The sequence below is a fragment of the Balaenoptera physalus genome (assembly GCF_965194825.1).
Source record: "Balaenoptera physalus genome assembly, chromosome: 3".
Taxonomy (NCBI): Eukaryota; Metazoa; Chordata; class Mammalia; order Artiodactyla; family Balaenopteridae; genus Balaenoptera; species Balaenoptera physalus.
The window spans coordinates 23145162-23165816 of record NC_138890.1 but is presented as its reverse complement, the minus strand read 5'-3'; the positions used below and the strand labels follow the sequence as shown (position 1 = coordinate 23165816).

Genomic DNA, 20655 nt, shown 5'->3' with positions numbered 1-20655 from the left:
AAAAACAGTGCCTCTGCCTACTGAGGCTGTCAATTTCCATCTTAACAAAAGTGAACATTTCTCCTTTAGATTAAAATCAAGAAAATCCCCTCTGTCCAGGATGCAATAACGGGGTACAAGAAAGAGGAAAACTGAAGGTATTCCCTCTTTACACCTGAACAGTGAATTCATTCTGATATCAAATATTTGTTATGATTCTGCTATGACCAGGTGCTTTATTGTGTTTAGAGATCAAGTTACTGTTCATTCTTGGTAAGTAAGAAAAATCCATGTTTTAGGACTCTGAATAGTAACTTTATATATTTTATATATATATTAAAAATAAATATATATATTATATATAATATATATTCCACCTATTCAACAAAATTGTAATTTTCATCATCTCTTACGAATGATGAACTGTATTTACTCTTTGGAAAGGGCTTATAGGGAATTAAAGTCTCCATATACTTTTTATATAAGACCATGGAAACCAAATTCTCAACTGGGAGCAAACTTAGGTTTTGCTATGAAGGTTTACGCTTGCCTGGCCTTAGAGTGGTAGGCCAGGAACTCAAGGTGGAGTTTTTTTCCTCTAAGTTACTTTCATTGATGCCACCCTGAAAAAATTTGGAGGGAGTATTTTTTGAAATAGCTTTATCTCAGTAACCCTTTAAAAATGCTTCAGGGTATGGGGAACACACCTGTCAAAATGTTCAAGCAACTCTTGTTGATTTAAGTGTAATTGATCAGGAGCAATACAGGAAAGAGCTGGGTACAAAAGACAAAAGGCCCGAGGCTATTTCATGTATAGTTTTTGGCTTATTGTACAAAACAGAGAAAGTCTCATACAATCACACAGCCAAGGTCCCCTACTGTTCTCTCCTTTTAGCATAAATAAAAGAGAGCTAGTTTCTCAATAGCAGCATTCTATCCTTAAGTGGGTACACAGTGATATTCTAATGGTCTCCTGAGCAGGGAATAATTCCGTGGCAGCTCTGACTTCCAGTCACCGGGCTCTCTGTAACTTAAGTCTTTCATGGCCAAGGACTATAATCATTATTTCGATTTCGATTTCGCATCTCAAAATTGAAAGGATTCCATGGACAACAAAACAGGAAGTGATTTCATGAAGTGTTTTAGTATGGATAAAGTAATAAACTATAAAAATACAAATCATCAGTAAAGCTTTTTCTTTCCGGGGAACTATATTCAGAAATTAATGCAAGCATCTAAGGTGCGCATGTGTGTTTTTTCACCCATGATCATGTTTGTGTGTGTGTGTGTGTGTGTGTGGGCATTCCACTGCTACAGGAGACATGCAAAATAATATCAGATTTGCTACTCTATGAAGTACTGGTTTCTCCCAAGAACTGTGTGCTCGCAGGGTTCGTTCAGGAAGGTGAGTGCCCTACCACCACATCGCAGTCATATCTCATCACCTTCGGCAGCAATAATTTACACTTTAACCTTACATGCAGGCGTATTAAATTAGTATTACTCATCAGAACTTGCTTATTAATAAAACAAGCTGAATTAGCCACTGCAGAATCATATTTGGAAATTCAATGACAATTTTACATTTTTAATAAAGGCTCAGAAATATTATTGCAGAGCAGGTGGTACAGAAAACTGTGGTTAAATTTGACATTCGTTAATAATTGAAGTGTGGAACGTGACAGGTGAAAATTGATATTGATTTCTTTCCTCTAATATTCGGAAGAGTTCTAACAGGTAAATAAAATGAGATAACAAGACATATCAAGTCTCACTGATTTCTTTGATCACGTCCTCCCCGCATATCACTCCTTCGCCTACCATGTTTTGAATAATTCAATGCCCATAGTCTTTCCAGTTCAGTGCATTATAAAACACACTCAAGCTGGGTTTCAATCATATTAGACTGAAAGCTGAACTTTTTATGAAGGATTATTTAAAACAAAATGCGTCTTGAGCCCAACAGCCTTTGAAACCAAACAATCCTGGGAGTTCAGTGAGGAAATGTCAACACTGTGGAGAACTTTTGGATTCAGAAAATTCAGTAATCCTATTTGATGTATGTTAACCGTATCAATATTAACAACCTTCTGCTTGATTTCAGCAGTGATTTGAGAGCTGAGTTACTACTGGTCTTGTATTTTAACTAGTTGTGAAAGCACTGAGAGAGTTGTTCTTGGGTTGAACTTGACCTGCCTCTGGGAATGCTGTCTGTTCTATCCATCTTGAAAAGCTTTATTCAAGTGCATTTCTCTGCCTTCCTTCTTCTCATGTGCACCCCTTGGGAAAACGAAAGATGCTCAAATATAGATGTTAACACTGCAGATGCTCTGATTGGCAATGGTGTCTTTCAGCTTCCCAATAAAAAATTATATTGCTGACCACCCATTTGACTGAAAAGTGACTCATTTTACTGACAGATCTCTGGATTGAGATGCCAAAAGAAATAGGTCATTTCAAATTTCCTTTTTAATTTGAAGTCATAGCTTTGTGTTGCAACACTACTTGTTCAAAAGTTAGATCATGAAGTTTCCTTCCTATGACCTCCAAATAATTAATCAAAGTGTTCTTCAATAGGCTATATAAAAAGCAAGCAGAATATTCCTAATTATCAGTCTTTCTCTTGAGTCATATACTTCTTGTAATTTCAAGGAAGAGAAACTCAAATGTAAAGTGTTACAATAGCCAAGCATACCAGCACTGTTACCTAACCATTCAGCAATTTTCTCTGCCAAGTCACTCTGAACCTTAGACTACTGAGAATGTCTTTTTAATTAATTTTTAAGGTTCTCCTCTTTTGAGTTAAAAAATGGTCACAATTTTATAAGTAAAATTAAAGAAAAAACACAACATAGACCATCTGAGATATTTCCATTAGGCATTATATATATATAAATATATACATATATATATAATTTTAATATATATACATATATAAATACACTGGGATAAATCTCCATCTTCTGTGTCAGTCGGACATAGGTCCATTTTCTTAGGAATAGGGAACTCCTTTCACAATGGAAGTGAGGAAATTGGCTGGACCATCCTTCTTGAATATAATTCCATGAAGCCACCATTGAAGGTTGTCTGGATCTTGGTTCCTTCTAGCAATCTACTACTCCAACAGTGTGTAGTTCATCAAATTCAGGTCTTTCTGAAGCCAGGCTAGAAATACAAAGTGAGGTGGACGATTAAGGTAACTGACCAACAAGGAGGAGGAAGAGGAGCAAAACAATTTCCCAATTTCATTTTTTCCCATATTCTCTGTGCTTTACAAGGGAAAAAATATTTGGGTCTGAGTTCCTTTCATTCTTAGCCATTGTTGGTTCAAAGTCTGAGAAAAAAAAAAGGTAAAAACGAAACTATGGAGTCCAGAATTTCGTTAGCTCTCTTGCATGCAATAACACAACTTAAAAGGCCTTCCAAAAAGAAGGGGTAAACTTCTAAAAATATAGCCCAATCTTTTCAATCTAAACAAGTAAACACTAAAAATATATTTTAGAAATCCAGCAAACACACTAACCACAGTCAAAGCAAAGGAAGGCTTATGGCTTACCAAATGACAGTGGCTGTCTACAAGAGAGAGAAAGAGAATACTCCAAAATTCTATCTGACCTGGCAGAGCTCAGCACAGCTACTATTCTTCTTTCCTAAAATCAAGGCATAAAGAAATTGAATAAAACTTGCCAGAATGTCACCCACTGCATCCAAAAGCAGGTTAAAGAAGGGAGTGTCCAGAAATCAGGATGAAGTAAACTACTTAGAGAAGCCCCTTCTCCTATCAGTGGACCACCAGGGTAATAAAATGATAATAGGCCTATTTGTCATCTTCTTTTTATAATTTATACATTTAAATTTCAGTTAACATTTAAAAAATATCCAATCAGAATGACAGGCCTTTCCAGAAGTATCAGTTTTTTTAATCCTCACCCTTTTACAAATGTGAAAACTGAGGCTCAGTATAGCTGTCAAGGAATTTTCCTAAATCATTGAAGCTGTAAATTTGGGACCTAAGGCTAAATCAGTTTCTCATTTTATCTTGGCTAACTTCTTAAAATTCTGTTTAGGGACATGGGGAGGGGGAAGGGTAAGCTGGGACGAAGTGAGAGAGTGGCATGGACATATATACACTACCAAATGTAAAATAGATAGCTAGTGGGAAGCAGCCAAATAGCACAGGGAGATCAGCTCGGGGCTTTGTGACCACCTAGAGGGGTGGGATAGGGAGGGTGGGAGGGAGACGCAAAAAGGAGGGGATATGGGGATATATATATACGTACGGCTGAGGCACTGTTATACAGCAGAGACTAACACAACATTGTAAAGCAATTATACTCCAATAAAGATGTTAAAAATATATATATGAAAGCTATACTATAAAATAGATACAGTGATAATATATCTGAGAGGTGGAATTATGGCTGCTCTTTAATCTATTTTTGGATTATTTGATTACATGATTTCTCTATAAAGAATATGAATCCCTTGTGTAATAAAAGTTACTCAAAACCCAAAAAAACAAAACAAAACAATTCTGTTTAGGAAAAGAGGATAGAATGAAGGTTTGAGCATAGAAATCATCTAGAAATCACTGAAGATACTGGGCCTGTAGTGCAGTTTCATTTGTAGTGGGTTTGGCTTACATTCTTTTTTTTTAATTTATTATTTATTTATTATTTTTATTTTTGGCTGTGTTGGGTCTTTGTTTCTGTGTGAGGGCTTTCTCCAGTTGCAGCGAATGGGGGCCACTCTTCATCGCGGTGCGCGGGCCTCTCAGTATCGCGGCCTCTCTTGTTGCGGAGCAGAGGCTCCAGACGCTCAGGCTCAGTAGTTGTGGCTCACGGGCCCAGTTGCTCCGCGGCATGTGGGATCTTCCCAGACCAGGGCTCGAACCCATGTCCCCTGCATTGGCAGGCAGATTCTCAACCACTGCGCCACCAGGGAAGCCCTGGCTTACATTCTTATATTTCGTTTTATTTCTATACAACTATCAAAGAAGGAGAAAGAAGTTGGGTAATATTTGCATTTGCAACTAATTAAAGCAGAATTGCTTTTAGCTTTAACAAAAAGATCGTTTTGTGATCTCAGATTAACATCTTTATTCTTAAATGGAGCCTAAATAACATTTATTGGCTAAGATTATTTGCAATAAACAAGACTGTTTACTGTTTACCATCTAGCAGATGACTATTTGTAAGTCTCACTGAGTATCTTAAAAGCTTATACTGAGCTCTCATTTTACCAGAGTGAATTTAAATTAACTTCAGCAGCCAGAATTAATGAAACCGGGTAAATGATGCAAAGATATTCCACAGGGTATTCTGTTTTAATTAGAGATAGAAAATGTGAGTCATTAGAGGTTTTTTAAAATGTTGCATTCTATTACTTTCTCATATTTTAAATCTAGGAATATAGATGAAAACTAAAACATGTTAGCCACCTTAGTTCAGTTTTTAATGTATATCAGCTCTGAATTTATATTGAGTGAATAGTAAAGAGTCTGAATGAAGGACATAATCTGGAGGCATTCAGGTACAAGTAATAAACTTTATTAGAAGTCGAGTATCTGTTAATTAGCAGGCAGCTATATAACTTAACTATAAAGCCACTACAATTCAAACATTGTACCATTACTACATGAATGAACACATATACAAATTAAACAGAAAAGAATATCCACAAATAGTTCTAAGTATGTCTGGGAAGTTTGATTGTGATAAAGTCAAGGTATAATCTTTAAAATTGATGCCTAGAAAACTACACACCCATTGAAAACTAAAGTCTCTACCTCATACTACATACCAAAATAAATTACACCAGTTGCACATGTAAGAAGCTTGCAAGTTGCCACTTTAGCCTAACAAGATGTGTCTTTTACAAATGTTTTCTCCCACTCTGTGGCTTTTCTTTTCATTATCTTGATAGTGATTTTCACAGAGCAGAAATTTTCTATTTTAATGAAGTCTAGCTTATCAATTCTTTCTTTCATGGATTGTGCCTTTGGTGTTATATTTTAAAAGTCACTGCCATACCCAAGGTCATCTAGGTTTTCTCCTATGTTATCTTCTGGAAGTTTTACAGTTTTGTGTTTTACATTTAGGTCTGTGGTTCATTTTGAGTTAATTTTTATGAAGGATATAAAGTCTGTGTCTAGATTTTTTTTTTTTTTTTTTTTAACTATGGACATCCAGTTGTTTCCACACTATTTGATGAAAAGACTATCTTTGCTCCTTTGTATTGCCTTTGTTCTTTTGCCAAAGATCGGTTGACTGTATTTATGTGGGTCTATTTTGGGGCTCTTTATTCTGTTCCATTGATCTATTTGTTCTTTCACCAGTACCACCCTGTCTTGATTACTGCACCTTCATAATAAGTCTTCAAGCTGGGTAGTGTCATTCCTTCAACTTTGTCCTTCTTCAGTGAGGTGACAGCTATTCTGGGTCTCTTGCCTCTTCATATGGACTTTAGAATCAGTTTGCCAATATCCATAAAATAACTTGCTGGGATTTTGATTGGGATCGCACTGAGTTTCTATACATTAAGTCAGAAAGAACTGACATTTTGATAATACCGAGTCTTCCTATTCATGAACATGCAGTATCTCTCCATTTATTTAGTTATTCTTTGACTTCATTCATCATGGTTTTGTAGTTTTCCTCCTATAGAGGTTGTACTTATTTTATTAGATTTATACTGAAGTATTACATTTTTGGCAGTGCTAATGTAAATAGTGTGGGTTTTTTTTTTTAACCTATTCCACTTGTTCATTATTGGTATATAGGAAAGTAATTGCCTTTTGTACATTAACCTTGGATCCTGCAACCTTGCTATAATCACTTATTAGCTACAGGAGTTTTGGGTCAACTCTTTAAGATTTTCTACATAGATGATCATGTCATCTGTGAACAAAGACAGCTTTATGTCTTCCTTCTCAATCTGTACACTTTTATTTCCTTTTCTTGCCTTATTGCATTAGCAAGGACTTGCAGCACAATATTGAAAAGTTATAATAAAGGAGGACATCCTTGCCTTGTGCTTAATCTTAGTGGGAAAGCACTGAGTTTCTCTCCAGTAAGTATGATGTTAGCTATTGGTTTTTTGTAGATCGTATTTATCACGTTAAGAAAGTCCCTCTCTATTCCTAGTTTACTGAGAGTTTTTCTCATGACTGCATGCTGGATTTTGTCAAATGCTTCTTCTGCATGTATTTATATGGTTTTTTTTTTCCTTTTTTGTCTTGGATGGATATTAATTAATTTTCAAGTGTTGAACCAGCCTTACATACCTGACACAAATCCCGTTTGGTCATGGTATGTAATTGTTTTTATACTTTTTTGCCTTCAATTTGCTAACATTTTGTTGAGAATCTCTGACACAATTTTTATCACATTTCTACTCTAAAAGGTTTGGGAGTCTAACGAATTTAAGCTATTAATTAGTCTTATCAAACTGTGCTTTTTATTCAAAGATACACCATAGCAGAACCCTGAGGGAATGGATGGTGAATGGTAAGGCCCGAATTTACACTTCTTTTATTCTTTATACCCTGAACCCGTCTCTCAACAAGTGTTTACGGCTGATGTTTATTTTTTTGGAAATTAGACATAGCTCACTCCATTCATTCATTCAACAGATTCTACAGCAGAAGGGAGGCTTCTAAGGAGGTAGTGTGTATTAGTGGGGCTGCAGGTTATTACAGGGAATCCAAGCAAGGCCTCATAATGGAGATGGTGATATTTGAGAAAAGACCTAAAAAAGTGAGTGGATGAGTACTGTAGATAGTAAAGAGAACAGCAATTCAGGTAAAGGGAACAGCAAGTGAAAATGTCTGCCTACTATACTTGTTGAACATCAAGGACTAAAGAGTATAAAGTGTTTGGAAAAGAGTGAGCAAGGAGTAGAGGTAGAGGAGATGAGATCAAATATATAATGTGGAGGGTAATCATGTAGCAACTTTCCAGCATTTTAAGAACTTCAGCTTCAACTATGATGAAGGGGAAGACACTGAAGTCACATAATTCTTCTGACTTAGATTCTCAAAGGGTTCTCTGGCCACTGTGTTAAGGACACATTTCAGAGGGATAATAATTAAGATGACAGACAACGAAATCTTAATCCTGAGTGGTAATAGTGGAAAAATCGAGAAACGGTCAAATTCTGGTTCTATCTCAAAGATAGGGCCGACACATTTTGCTTCTGTATTGGATGTGAAAGGAGAGAGAAAGGAAAAAGTCAAAGATGAATCACATTTTGTAACTGAGCACCAGGAAGAATGGAGCTGCCCTTTTCTGTTTTGGAAAGTCTACAGGAAAAGCATGAGTGACTATGTGTGTATTTGATTGCAAGGTATATTAAGTTTGGGATGTCTATTAAATGACAAAACAGAGATATTCTGTTAGTAAGCAGTCTTGTTAGGTGGACCCAGTCCGTAAAGGACAACCATCAACCTACCTAATCTGCTCAATTTGAAGACCCATAAAGGACTTTGGGGCATTAGTGTAAAGAGGGCTTCCTTTTGCGTTTGTGTGTATGTGTGTTATTTGCTTTGACACTGTGGTTAGGCTAAAGTAGCACTCTTCTGGGCTTTCATCTTTGGCAACTTTTTTCTCACCAAGAAGCTTTTTTATTGGGTTGACGCCAAATGAGTATTTGCCTGATTCTTCATGTCCTGATTCTTTAACTATTTTCCTAGTTTGGACAGCCACAAATTTGGTTAGTATTTGTTAATTTCACCCTTCAATGTGGACACACTTGAAGCCAAGTGAATTCCCACCACACTGATGGTAGACTCCATCTAAGCATGCTCAAAAGAGCACAGAAGGTTGTCCACGGGGAGGGTACTATCAGAGGCTGATTGACAGTATCTGTGTTGTAGACCAACTTAAGGGCAAACACATACGGTTCTTACGCTTTCCTGCTCCTGATAATAGGCAATGGCAGGCTCTGGATCACAATGTTTGAACCCAGCAGGAATAGTTTTGCACTCTATGTGGCATGACTATGATAAGGGGTCTATATCTTATCTAGCATGTATCTTCTTTTTTATGCTACACAAATACAAGGCTGTCACTTTCTGAGACAATAAACTTTCTCTGGCTGTGACAGATTCAAAGCAGACGCCAAGTTAGAAACATTTCTGAATTAGGTGATTTGGGTTCCCTGACCAGGTTTAAAAAACAAAACAAAACTGTTTTTCTTCTTGGTTTCACATTTAAACAATATGAGTTAGTCTAAACTATATGACCAAAAAATAGAACTACTAAAATAACAGGCCCTTATCATTATTATTTTGATATAATAAATAATAGAGGGATATTGTTTTACTAATAATTATCAGCATTTAGTAATGACAAGCCAAACATTAAGCCTTTAGGAAATTTGTGAACTCCTTCATGTCTCACAATAACTGTCAGATTGGTACCAGTATTTATCACCATTGATGAAGAAACTCAGTTTCAGAGGAAGACACTGAGGCACAGAGAGGGTAAATGTAACTTGTCCATAATTGCCCGAGCTGCTATGCTAGTCTGCTTCATCAACCACTATCACCACTATCACATTTCTTTAATTGGACTTTAGATTCAGATAAACAATTTTTCCTGGTTGCAAGGAAATCATTTAACAAGCCCAGATTGCAAAGCTTGAAATGCAAGTCTGAGCCCAAATCTGAGAACCCTAAACCATGTGATCACTAAAAATACTGAGTATCAATTCTGAGCCTTCTAGTATGAGTTTGCATTTAAAATAACAGGTCCAATTAGGAATAAGTGTACAAATGGCATTCTAGGAGGGACTATATCCAACAGGTGTTTTAAATTCCTTTAGTGGCAATGAAAAAGTATGAAGGCATTTCCTGCAATACTAAATGAGCTGATTTCCTTTTGGTGGGTAAACACTGAACTTTGTATACAAAACTTAACCTGAAAGTATTTTCTAAGTATCCTGCTATTACTCTACTCAAAGTTAGCCTTGTTATCTCCTTTAACAAACAAGAATGGTAAGACACAGTCTCAGTCAGTATAGTACGGATAAATCATTTGCAGTCTTGGGGAAACTTGTACCTTAACGAGTGTCTTCTATTTGGGGAAGACAGGAATTCACAATTGCCATTCTCTATGCATATTATTGCCATATAAACTAACTCCAGCAAAAGAAAGCTATAGTTAGGTAGATCCTTTCATAAAGTGATGCAGTCACTCAGGAATACTTTATAACCTAAACCGACTGGACAGTCGGTAACCAATGAATTATCCTAATGCTGATTCATCTGAGAGGTCCTTTATTCCAATGACTTTCACTGCTATCCTTCTCTTTTCCTTTTGGGATTAAGAACTATGCATAAAGTCTTACTTACTCTAAGGTGCACCTTGTACCTCTCCTGTCATACAACTCGTCACTTTCCCCATCATATGGCACCAAATGCCAAAAAGAAATCTGAGCACTCTGCGGTCATGGCACAGGTATTTCTAAAGAGATGAACACCTGTTCAAAAATCACTAATCCGAGAATAAATATATGGGGAAATGAACTGGGGACATGAATGGAATCAACTGAAACTGTGAGAGGCCAGCAGGGCAGATATGTGTGCCTGTATGTGCCTTAAAGAATAATGTTCTCTATGAGAAAAAATGCTTTATTGCCCCAAACTTTAATCCAATTAATATCTGGGAATATATTTCAAGACCACTTGTATATATGTGTATGTACATAATGTTAGCACTGTATATTATTTGTGTTATGTTCTCCCTTCTATTCATGGGAACATGTTGCCTTTAAAGTTTAACCTTTCTTGCTGATTTTGCACATGGATGAAGGTTCACACAGTAAGATAAGTTCAAGGATTTCTTTCTCCAATATCATTGATATGAATTCCTATTACTTAATTTCTTTATGATAGATTTTCAGATGACAGTCCAAGATAGTTCTGCCAATGGAAATCACAGGACTACCAAATATGGAAAAGACTTTGGAACACTTACAGTGTGTTTTCATGGTCTGCATCAGAATTCTACAGAAGGCTTTTGGTTGAATTGGCAGTGAAATGAGAATGGAAAGTTAGTGTATCAGTTACTTTTCAGTGTGGTATTTTTTCTTTTCTACTATTCTACTATGTATTAGAAATTATGTAAAAATCAGGAGAAGAGAAATGGTTAAGAAAAAATATGATCTGTCATGTTAAAGACATTCGGCACTTACCTAGACTCACAGGTAACATGAGAGAACATGAGAGCTGGCTTGTGAGAACTAACCTTGTTCCAATTCCCTCACTGTCTTTATGAAAAGCTTTGAGGCTCAAAGAAGGAAGTGACCCTGCCAGAAGCATACCATGAATCAGTGATGAAAGGGAGACTCCTTGGCTTCTGTAGAGCCATGCCTCTGTGCACAAGGTATTAAAGAAGCATTAATTAAATGCCCCTTTACCTAACAACGTGGAGCTTAATCATAAGGTTTGGGCTTCTTGTCTCTTCTTTTACTTTCTATTTTACATCCTTGGGGGCCTTAGTTTTTAGTTGCTCTCTTGAACTGGATTTACAAGACATTTATTTTCACTAGCCCTTATTGTTTTGGATTGTAGGCTGACTTTTTAAGAAGTTGGGGAAGGATACTGAACTGCCAAAAGTTAACAGATTATTGGCAAAGAGATAAAAATAATTATAATGCCAATTTCCCTGGGTATTCTCTGTGTACTTTAGGGGTAAAAATAGTATTTGTAAAGTGATTTCAAAATGTGCAAATATTACCTGTGGGACATAACCTACTGGTTAAGAGCACTAACTCTGAAATTAATTTGCTTGGATCTTTTTTCCCCAGCTCCACCACTTATTAGTGGTGGGACTTCAGGAGTGTTACTTCTTTGTGTTTCACTTCCTCTTTGAAAAACAACCTCCTCTTAATAACCTCACCCATTTTACAGAGCTGTGGCGTGGAGTTAATACAGGTAGAGTGCTTAGGAATCCATGCCACTCTTAAGTCTTTTAAAATCAATCTTACTATTGTTGTTACTACTATTATTATTTTGTTAGCTGCCCTTGAAAAAGTTTGCCAGCAGTACTCACTTGCTTTTCTTTTTGTTGTATATTCTCTACATCCCACTTAAGCGTTCTACCAAACACGAAAAGGCTCTTTTCAGATATTTTACACCTCTTTACTTGTCTGTCACAGCAAAAGTAAAAGGAGTGTGGCTCCCCTTGACTGAACAAACCAGAACTTTGGTTTTCTCCCATTCATACACATTGGTGAACAGATGTGAAAAAAACGACTCCATGGGGCTTTCAGTCTGGAGCCAAACATCCAGGCTCTGTGTAACTCGACACTATTATGCACACATGTTGTTCCCTTAGGACCCAAAAGAATCTCAACTAAGCCCATCATTATTTCAGGAATATGAAGAATGCTTTTTGTGAAGTAGTTGAACATAAATACAAGAAAACAGAAATACAAGAAAAGGCAGAGGTGTTTCGTATCACGACTTTTTGAGAAATGCTCAGAGCTCTAAGATGTAGCTGACAATTCCCCCATCAGCTAATGCTTTCAAAGTTACCATAAATTTCACCATAAATACATTTTTTCAGCAATGGCAATAACGCGGTGACTATACTGCTCAATTCCTCACAGTGTCAGCATTAAATACATTAAAAGGGTAAGTGAAAATGTCTGTCTGATTGCTTCTGACATAACCCCAAGATCTCTTTTATTTCTGTACTCCATCAATTATAATGTGGAACATTAACACAAATTATTTCTAAACACTAACAAGCAATGTAGCAACAAGTGGCAGACAATCAAGGGGAATTTTGCCATAGCACGGTGCTTATTTTGTTACAAGCAGGAATGCAAACCCAAAGGATGTAATTTAGAGGAAACTCTGTCCTGTCTATTCTCTAGGAACTAGAACAAGGAGACTGAGAGAATATGATTCTGGGTAAATCAAACCGTTTTCTCCTATACAGCTGAATAATAGGGCGCAAACTCCCATGGAAGGTTGTGACCTGCTTGGAAGAAAGCTAGGCGGTTGCCCTGGCTAGGGTCTTTCATATACAGTTATTCAAGCTCAGACTTGATCATCTGTCAGGGATGCTACAGTAGGGAGAGTTTTGCCATAGCTGTGAGACTCAGCAAGATCACCTCCAACTCTAAAACCTACAGTTTTAATTTAATCACCAACACCAGCCATCATTAAGAGCAACCTCAAATAACTCCAAATCTGTTCATCTACTCACATATTCTTTACACAGTCAACAGGCCTCGAGTGATTACTACATGCCAGACACAGTTCGAAGACACAGAATAAGGGATAAGAAAGGTAACAACCTCTGTCACTGTGGGGCTTGAGTTCCTTGGGAAGAAGTTCATTTAAATACAAAGAGACACCAAAGATAATATTTGTTTTGATTATTATTCTGTGAAAGAAGTAAGGTAATCTGATAAATTGGGACTGAGTTCGGCTAGTAGGACAATCAAGGAAAAAATATCTTTAAGAGATGAGTGCCAAAGAATAGAAAGGAATCATTTATGGACAATTTTTCTGGAAATAATATTTCCAAAACAGCAAATACAAAGGCCCTGAGGCAAGATGAAGCTTAACTACAATCAAGGAACAAAGAGAAGCTAAAAGGTTAGGTCAGGAGATAACCACACAAATTTACACCAGCTGGTCCCTAACTTCAAGTCTACGTGGATATATTCTTGAGGTGAGTTAGACATATATATCATCCGAAAAACAAAAAAAAGTTGACTCCAAAATTACCCTGGCAATTCTGAGTGAGACTCTTTACAAAGGCACAACCATATTAAAGATCACAGCCATCACTCTCCAAACTCCACTCTGGCCATCACTTGCAGGCATTTAACGGGGGTGTTTAATATCCTCTCTAAAATATTGGGCAGGAAGAACAAACATCCTAGCACGTCTGCACCGTGCACCTAGTGTCTCACAATTGAAAAGTAGCTGGAGCTCACCCTGCTGATGGCTTTTCCCGGTTTTTTTACCTTTTATTAAGAGTCCCATCTCTTTTAAGAACTGGGATATATTTTTTGAGGGAATTCAACTATAGGAAAATTCAACTGACAGAGATCATACTGTACTTGACTTTTCTGTTCTTTGTTACATTTATTTGTTGAGACAAGCGTCTGTTCTTAGCCTTTTTGTAATGGCACTGTTAAATAGAACGGACACACAGTACACTGCACATACTTAAAGAACACAATTTAAGTTCTGAAATATGCATATACCCATGGAACTGCCAACACAATCAAGAAAAGGAACATATCCATCACTTGCAAGTGTTTTTATGCCTCATTCATAAAGCCCCTTTTTTCCCCCACATTCCACCCCTCCACATCCCCAAGTGACCACTGATATGCTTTCTGTCGTTAGAGATGTGTTTGCAGTTTTCTAGAAATTTATATAAATGGATTCACACAGTGAGGACTCTTTCATCTGGCTTCTTTCACTCAGTGTAACTATTTTGAGAGTCACTCATATTTTTGTGGGCATCAATAGCTGATCACTTTGTCTTGCTGAGTAGTGTCTCACTGGATGAGTATAGCACAGTACGTTTATTCATTCGCCTGTCGATGGGTGCTCGAGGTTGTTACAATTCTGTCTATTAAAAATAAACATGCTACGATGATCCACGTACAAGTCTTTGTATGAACATATGCCTTCTTTTTCTTGCATAAATATCTAGGTGCAGAAAGGCTGGATCATATGGTAGGTGTATGTTCAACTTATAAAGAAACAGCCAAACTGTTGACTGAAGTGACTGTACCATTTTCCTTCCCACTAGCAGTGCAAAAGACTTCCAGTTCCTACACTGCCTCACCAGTACTTGGTGTGCTTGGACTTTTCTAATTTTAGCCATTCAATAGGTGTATAGTGTCATCTCCTGGGGCTTTCATTTTCATTTAGATAATAATTCATTACATTGAGCAACTTCATGTACTTATTTGCATCCGTACACCTCCTTGGCAGGATCTCTTTTTTTTTTTTTTTTTTAAAGATTTATTTATTTAATTGATTGATTGGTTGCTATGTTGGGTCTCGTTTCTGTGCTAGGGCTTTCTCTAGTTGCGGCAAGCGGGGGCCACTCTTCATCGAGGTGCGCGGGCCTCTCAGTATCGCGGCCTCTCCTGTTGCGGAGCACAGGCTCCAGACGCGCAGGCTCAGCAGTTGTGGCTCACGGGCCCGGTCGCTCCGCGGCATGTGGGATCTTCCCAGACCAGGGCTCGAACCCGTGTCCCCCGCATCCGCAGGCAGACTCCCAACCACTGCGCCACCAGGGAGGCCCGGCAGGATCTCTTTTTAAATATTTTTACCCATATTGTTAATTTAAAAAAATTTTTCTGATTACTGAGTTTTGAGAGTTCTATACGTGTTAGAGACACAAGTCTTTTCAGGTATATAATTTGTAAATATTTTCTTCCAACCTGTGGCTTTTCTTTTATTAATAATGGCTTCCAAAGATGAAACCCAATTTATCACTTTTTTTCATTTATGGATCTTGTTTTTGGTGTCATCTCTAGGAAATCTTTGCTTAACCCAAGGTCAAAAAGATTTTGTCCAAGTTTTAGAGATTTATGTTTTGATCTACATTTAGCTAATTCTTTATATGGTGTGAAGTAGGGTTCAAAGGTCATACTTTTGCATATGGCTATCTAGGCACAATATCCGTGTGCTATATGCTTCCAGCACCATTTGTCAAGAAGACTATCCTTTCTCCTCAAAGTTGGCTTTGCAGCTCTGTTGAAAAATCAATTGTCCTTATATGTGTGGATATGTTTCTGGGATCTACATTCTATTTGACTGATGTATTATATCTGACTCTTGGTTATAATATATTCTTTCACTGATGTCTTTTCACTTGCTCATGTAAATAGTCTCCCAGTAATATAGCCTTACCACTTGACTGGACATACCTAGGTATACCTGAAATGCGTTTGATAAATCGATGGATCTTGCACTCAAACTAGGGTTACTTTCCAAAAACACTTAAAACGTTGAGGTGTAAAAACGATGTATTCTACAGCCTTCCTGCCTCAACCAAGTGTATGTTAACACATCCCCATGAGCTATTTTGCATGTGTATGGGGCTGTAGAGTCTGGGGAGTATGAGAGTGGTATGTGCTGTCTATCCCAAAAGATCATCATACGAGGCAAAGGAAACATTAAGGAAATAGATAGGAATAGTCAACTGCCAAATGTTAAAATATTTCTCATGCGTTTTTAATATTTACATTGAGATAAATAAGCAAATTATTATAAAATAAAATACAAAACTTTAGAGAATATTTCAAAATGCTCTTTTTTGCCAGATGCAACAAGATACTAGGAATAAATAGAGGAATTTTCTGGAACCAGCTTGTCTTTCCTTTTTTTATCACCATCGAGTGATGGGGTTGTATTTTATTCAGTGTATTGTACATGTGGGTGTGAATAAGATGGAACTTGTCTCAAAAAGAGAAATGAGCAAAGAATATATGTTGTCAACTTGTCTAAAACATTTTTTCATGTTCTGACTCATTTTTCTTTGTATTGGCATTTCAAGGGATTTCATTTTTTAATTTGACTATTAAAAAACCTTGATAACTTCAGTGAAATCCCATGAAGATAATATAAACAACTGGAATGGAAAATGAAAAGATGATAATAGCAACCTGCACTGTGATATTTCTTGTCAGTGTTCTTTACTATTTAGAATAGTAACAAATCCCATATTCATTTGAGTTTTTGAACTTTGGCCTTTACTTTGGTGCAAGAAGTTCCTTTCACTTTGCTTATTGTCTGTTTGCAATGAAAAACAATTAATGACCATACTTTGATATGATCATCTTAGAGTTGTATAGAGGGAGGATAGTTATGCAACTATTTATATATCTATGGGTTCAAGGAAGTTTAAAGGCTTGCTATTTGAATCCCGTGGAATGTAGCCTCCTTTCCCACAGGGAAATGAACATATACATGTACTTAATGTAGTTTAAAATAAAGCAACACCTGTTCGTAGAGGCACCTTCTATTCGAGGCATGTTTAGGTAGAGGGAAGGGGAACAAGAGCTATAAAACATAATTCTTGTCTATAAGGAGTTTACAGTTTAGGGGGGTTGAGGGCACTCAATGACTCAACAGGGATGAGCCTGATGCAGCTGGCTACAAGGTCACCCTTGGATAAACTCTGCTTTAGGAAAGACCAGCCTACTCTTATTCTGTTCAACTCTTTAATGTGGTGTCCAATAAACCTGAATATCAAGCTCAATGTTTGCAGAATATGAAATCAACATATATGCATCACTTGCATTTCTGCACATTAGCAATGAACAATCCGAAAAAGAAATTAGGAGAACAATTCCATTTACAATAGCATCAAAAAGAATAAAATACTTAGGAACAAGCTTAACCAAAGACATGAAAGACTTGTACACTGAAACCTACAGTGTTACTGAAAGAAATTAAGGAAGACATAAATAAATGGAAAGACATCTCATGTTCATGAACTATTGTTAAAATGTCCATATTACACAAAGCTATCTACAGATTTAATGCAATGCCTATCAAAATCCCCTATTTTTGCAGAAATGGAAGAAACGACTCCAAAATTGATATGGAACCACAAAGGACCCTCAATAACCAAAGCAAACTTGAAGACCTCACACTTTCTTTTGAAATGAAGTTTTCTTGTTATTGTGGGTTAAAAATCCAAAGTCCTAAATGTCCATAAATTATCCTCCTAAATTTACATTTTGGTTCATTCTCAGTGACAGGGCTTTCAGTGCCTGAGTGGCATTGAGGGCTCCTTCAATATCTCTAGCTTGGACTTCTGTCACTGACATGGTGTGGGCATCTCAGAGCCTTGACTCTTTTACCAGTTGATCAAGTCCCGCATGAACCATGCTCAGAAGGGCCCCACGCTTGCTTGCTTTCATGCTCTGCTATTGCTGTCTTGAAATTCTTAATGATTTTATCTTTGAACTTACGTTTTGTAAGTAAAATTTATGGGACAATAAAATATATGCATGAGCAGAGGAGACATGTGCAATATGTGTGTCTGCCACCATTCCTGCTGCCCCATTCACATCTAGTTTTCACCCTGCTTATGGTGTGCTTTCCATGACATGCTTATTTGGTACCCATTTGGAGTCTTACTGAGTTCCACCAGAATTTTGTGCTACTGGTCACATCCAAGACTAAGTGAAGGTGTTAACAGCTCCGGGAGGCCATGCTTTCCATCTGAATCTGAACTTACTTCTAACACAGAAAGAAAGCAGTTGTTTTTTAAGAAACAAGAATGTCCAAGGAATCTTATCATATCCTTTCTTACTCGTGTTACTTGCCAATATTAGCCAAACACTTCTGCTGAAAAAGATGACATATATGAAAAAGAGAACAGAGAACAACCCATAGAACCCATTTAGGGCTCACCCTAATCTAGTATGATGTCATCTTATCTCGATTCTAGCTGAAAAAAGAATTTACTTGGGCACATTCACAGGTTCCAGGTGAACATGAATTTGGGGAGGACACTATGCACCCCAGTGCAAATACTTTCAACAACACTTTTTCTTTGCAGTTTGAACAAGAGGCACTATAGTTTCATTTTGCACTGGAGCCCACACATTATGTCACTTTTTACTGTTAGAGCCCATGTTGGAAAAAGGGGCTTCATGAGACAGCCAAGTGAGTCTGTCAACTGAATTCTAGAATTACCCAGACTTACACACTTTGTTGCAGCAAGTTGGTTCCAGGCAAACCCATGTGAAAGGGGCGTGTCCACAGTGGAGCAGAGAACTTTTGTCTCTCTATCACCAGACTCACTCCCAAGATGAAGGAAAGAAGAGCTTAGCAAAGCATGGCCAGTTATTCTTCCTAACTTTGCCAGTCAAGTAGGTCACCTCACCCAGCCAGTGTCAGTGAATAGAAGAGCAGGGAAGTTAAAAGTTATACTAATCAAATTCCCTTCACATGGAGGTACCATTAGGAACGAGAAGGGAAATTGTCACTAATGCTTCCCTGGGTTTTTCAATCTCTTAACCCACTCAACTATGCCTTTAAGCCTGTAATTAAGGGAATATCGCTCTCCCTTCAGGAAAAAGAATAGACCTTTATCAGGACAGTCCTGCTCACACTTTTATGGGGCTACTCATTTGAGTGGCCTCCGGGAACTGCTGGTGGACGACTTAGAGTTTCATCCCAGAAGTCTCTGATATGGGTGAGAAATTGCATTAATTTAAATTAAGTCCAGGGCTACTCATATCCAATGATCAGAAGCAACTTTTTGTTCTACCAGCCATCCACAGCACAGCTAACCACAGAAAGTTGATGAGGTTAAATGACACACTAAGGTTAAATACATAAAAGCATCCAGTAATACAATGCAGAAATCATAGAAATGTTGCAAATTTGAAAGTACACCTTTGCCAGTATCAAATTCTTCACAGAGAAATTAAAAGGGCACACATTAAACGCTCTTATGAATTAAGGTCCCAAAGTATTAAAGCCCAATTTTGAAATCAAGTGTCCTTGTTACTGTGGGTTAAAAATCCAAAGTCCTAAATGTCCATAAACAATCCTCCCAAATGTACATTTGGTTCATTCTCAGTGACAGGGCTTTAACTGCCTGAATGGGACTGAGGGCTCCTTCAGTATCTGTAGCTTGGACTTCTGTCACTGACACGGGTGTGGGTCTCTTAGGGCCTTGGCTGTTTTATCAGTTTATCAAGTCTCTCATGAACCATGCTTTTAAAGAGTCTAAAGAGTTCCTAAGATACAATTTGATTTTACAGCACTATCCCCAAAATTTAAAAACAATCTCAAAAGCAAGCCAATCCCCCACTCCTAGAAGAGTGAAACTAGGCACATTTTTGTTCCCAGAATCCAGTACAGAATTCGACCAAAGAACATAGCAGAAACTCAATGGCATTTGAGAGAAAGATAAAGTCTCTTTCGTTTTAGCCTCACTAGGATGTCCATTAGTCTATGCCATTTATTTGAAATTTCTGACCTGCCAACTTAGAACCAGGAGGAATCTTTTAGCCTGACGTTGATTTGTCACTATGAATTTGCCATGTGCAGTGCACAGCCCTGAGCATCTGTCACACGTGGACTCTTGAGTTATCCTTCTTCATTGATGACCTTGTGGTTCACACTGCAGTACTGAACTGATTATGGCTTCTGTCGAGTGACATTACACCTCCAGTTCTGATGCGTAGATTTGACAGTCCTATGCCGCCATGGCCATTTTCACTGCCTCCTGCTATGGAACTGCGTAGACCAAAGGGCTTTAAGAGAACATTTCTTTCTCCAACATAATTGACAAATCCAGTGTCAGCTTGGGTCCACATGTAAAGGGAGTCACTTGAGCCTACGGTAGACCATATGTGTCAATGCCGACAAGTTCTACAAAACAGGTTTTCCTTACAATTGAGTCTTTGTCTCGGTCAAGCCTGCTTGGGAAAAACTGTACCTGAAGAGTAAGGCAAGGTGGACGGCTGCCTGAGACTTTCCTGCCCTGTAAACTCCTGCACACTCTCAAGTCAAGTGCCAGGTAAAGGTCTCTGTAAACTAAAGACCCTCCAGGTGCCTTATTCATTCCGCTCCAGGTATTGCTCAGTCACCTGCCACTCCCTAACGCCCCTTTCCTTTATGTCAGACTTTTACTTAAGTGGCTCTAAAGAAACAGCCCC

At 37.6% G+C, this 20655-nt stretch overlaps 2 long non-coding RNA genes across 2 annotated transcripts in view; one reads left to right on the top strand and one right to left on the bottom strand.

Annotated features, from left to right (window-relative positions):
- LOC309658287 overlaps window positions 1-20655 on the top strand; it is a 205960-nt gene that overhangs the window by 149705 nt on the left and 35600 nt on the right. The window lies entirely within an intron of this gene.
- LOC309658253 overlaps window positions 777-20655 on the bottom strand; it is a 37827-nt gene continuing 17948 nt past the window's right edge. Inside the window, exons 2-3 of the long non-coding RNA XR_014262142.1 lie at window positions 3536-4927; window positions 777-3144 (exon numbers count right to left, since the gene is read on the bottom strand). This is a non-coding gene — a long non-coding RNA (uncharacterized lncRNA). The remainder of the gene's footprint in view (window positions 3145-3535; window positions 4928-20655) is intronic.